This window comes from Ursus americanus, chromosome 14 (genome assembly GCF_024610735.1).
Source record: "Ursus americanus isolate L20-20 chromosome 14, mUrsAme1.1.p, whole genome shotgun sequence".
Lineage (NCBI taxonomy): Eukaryota > Metazoa > Chordata > Mammalia > Carnivora > Ursidae > Ursus > Ursus americanus.
In genome coordinates, this window is record NC_142140.1 from 13022248 (window position 1) to 13025644 (window position 3397).

A 3397-nucleotide genomic window follows, 5' to 3' on the forward strand; every position below is an offset into this window, starting at 1 on the left:
AGGGGAAAGTGAAACCAGCCAACAGACTATCGGGAAAGGAGATAAGCCGTGCCTTGTCAGGTGGCACTGATAAAGGGTTCACCTGCATTTAGTTTGGTGCTAACAAGGAAAGGCCCTTTGTGGTTGCTTTTTTGAAGGCCACAATTTTTCTCTGCTCCAGACACTCCAAATAAAATTGTACTTATTTATTTTTAAGTGACATGGAAGGATGTCCCTTTAATCTCTTCAATGACTGTCTTTAAACGGCAGTTTAGCATCATGTGAGAAGAACACTGGAATAAGATTGTGAACATATCCACAGCCCACCACGTACTTAACCGTGCGACTTAAAGGCAAGTAATACCCTCTCAGGTAAAATGGAGATATTAAGAGTACCTGCCTCTTGGGGTTGTGGAAAGATATGGAATAATGCAGAAATAAAGTTTAGCACAATGTACTTGAGTGTTTACTAGGTACTTGTTCCTATTATCAATATTATTATAAAAGTGGAGGAGCAAGAAGCTACTACCAGAGGGTTCTGGTCAGCCAGGGGTTACCGCTGTAGGACAGAGAGCATAACGGGCCAGCAGTAAGAAAGAACGAAGAGGCCGAATATAGAAGCATAAAATTGATCTGTATCTCAAACATTGAAAAAAAAAAAGCTGACACGATTGATCCCCAAATCTCTGTTAATACTTGAATTTGAAAATACCCTGAAATTATGTGGTCCATCTGTCCCATAAAGTTCTCATTAAGGGGGATCTGGTTATTGCGACACAAATTGTATAATTCTTAAGCTTTTTCTCTTGAATCCACCTCACAAGGAACCTCTGCTAGGTTTAATACTAATGAAAATACCATTCTTGGATATGATATAATTCCATAATTATTCTTGACAATATTTAAAAAGGAGGGGCGCCTGTGTGGCTCAGTTGGTTAAGCGTCTCTTGATTTCAGCTTGGATTGTGATCTCAGGGTGGTGGGATTGAGCCTGGCATCGGGTTCCGTGCTGGACAGAGTCTGCTTGGGATTCTCTTTCCCCCTGTGCAAATCCCTGTCCCCCATGGCCTCGAGCTTCATGCCTTTCTCTCTCTCTCAAAAATAAATAAATAAATAAATAAATAAATAAATAAATAAATAAATAAAATAATAATAAAAGAAAACAGAAAAGGGAAGGCAGTGTGTTGGCCCACAATATGTTGATCAGCCTGTTAACATTTTTTGTGGTGTTTTCGATGCTGTAGAAAACAATTTACATTTCAGTTTTAAATAATGGTTTAGGAAATTCTGCTTAGCCATTGAAATTCTTCTTTCTCATTTCATCCCTGTGACATTATTGGTCCAGGATCTAGATACTCACTTCATAAGTTATTAGATTTAAACATCAACACGATGCCCAGAGGAGACTAGTTGAGGGTTTGGCAGACAGCACTCATAGGCATTACTGTAGTGGGCAGTTCTCCAAATACAGTCTGTGGACCCCTCGAGATCTCCAACTCCCTTGCCGGGGGTTGAGTCAAAACTATTCTCATTAAGATGAGTATCAAGATGTTATTTGCTTTTTTAATTTTCATTATTTCACGAGTGTATGATGGGATTTTCCAGAGAGTGCATGAAATAGAAGCTTGTATGCTTTTATGTTTTAAAAATGTCCCAGTCTTAATTTGTAATATGCTAAATGTCTCTAGATAGAAGCCACATGATGAAAACTCCTCTTTGGGGTCTTCAGTAATTTGTGGGCATGTCGAACGGGTCCTGAGAGCAAAAGTGTGGGAGCTGCTGCTCCAGGAGAAAAGCAAGGTCTGAGAGTGTCTGAATTTGTTTTAGGAATAAGGACCAGCCCTTCTCCATCTCTTTTGATAACAGTCAAGAAGAATTGAGGTTCAATGACCACAAGAGGAAGTCAAATTAACTGTGACGGGCCCTCGTGTTCATTTTGGGAGATCTGTGCAATGCAGAGGTGCTACGGACTCAGGTCTTCTGAAAGGTAACTCTCTGTGGGGCTACCCCAAACAGACCTGTCCTTGGAATCACTTTGATCTAGGACTCCCAAGAGGGCTCCCGAGTTCAGGTGCTTGTAGTGTGAGATCCTCCCCACTAGTGCAGCCTCTGCTCAAGGCGACGGGGTGGTGGGACCCTGCATATCACCCGTGTCCACCTTCTCCAGGGGTGGTCGTATTGCAAAGCCAGTGCGAAAGATCAAAGTTTCACTTTCATGAAACAGGGCACTTTCTCCTGGTGGATTTTGTCTTCATTTTGCCCTAAATTGTGATTGTTCTGCCTGTTTTCTTGGCCGGTTTGTTTTCCAGCCAACAATTTCAGGCACCCCTTCGTCAGGCACTGTGTTCGGTGCTCTCTGTACATGGACTAATTTAATCTGCAGGCAATCTTGGGAGGAACCCGTTATTTTTGGTTGATATTTCCAGTGTGCACTTGGGAAACTAGGACTCGCAGTATCTGCAAGGTGCCCGGGCGACACAGCTGCATGAGGCAGAACCAGCCCTCATACCAGTTTAGAGACTTACGTTCTCGCCACCAGACCATTAAACCCGCGGTTTTATTGTGAGTGTGGGGTGGGGAGCAGTGGAGTGAAGAGAGGAGAATACTGGGGCAGGCGATAGCCTCAGGGAGAAAAAAAGGCCAGGAGCAAGAAGGTGGAATGGTTTCCTGGTTAAGAACACGGACTCTGGAGCCAGACTGTCTAGGTTTAAATTCTTGTCCTACCACTTGCTAGTATTGTGACTTTGGGAAGTTACTACACCTAGTTGCCTTTCAGATTTTGAAAATTAAGTGGAAGTACTTCTAGAAAAGGTAGAATTCAAGGCAGGAAGGTTTAAAAGAGTCCAAATGGGGTTATCTGCATGTAAATCTTTGACGTGTTTTATGTCCGTTCCAAACTTTGAACGTTGACGCAGTCGTCATTCTCCATATGGTAATGAGCTAGCCAAGGTTAAGGCTACACATTTTCAAAAGGCATGTTTTCATCATATCCTTCCCCCCCTCAGCCCCCAGAACATGCCACTTCTTTTTATAAAGTGATTATGTGTCCATAAAGAAGTGGATTTGGGGGTGGGGTGGGGTGGGAGGAGGCCGAGTCTATGGGAAACCCTGATCCTCTGGAAATAATGATCAAAAGGTGCCTTATGAGCTCATTTGTATCAGGTTCAAGACCATGAAAAGAATACAGCTGATAAAGACCACTGGGATCATGTGTGAAGAATGAAAGGAAAAGTGTCCTGCACCAGGCTTGTTAAATAGCCCTGTGAAAAAGCAGGAGAGGGCTTCCTTGATAACATGAAATCCTCTGGTCCTTGTGAAACTAGGCTCAAGTTCCTCACTCTCTCCTTACTCCGCTGCTGCGCTAAAAACTGGACGCAGTTTCGGGGCAGCTTCCAACTCAACGTTTGCCTCTGTTCCA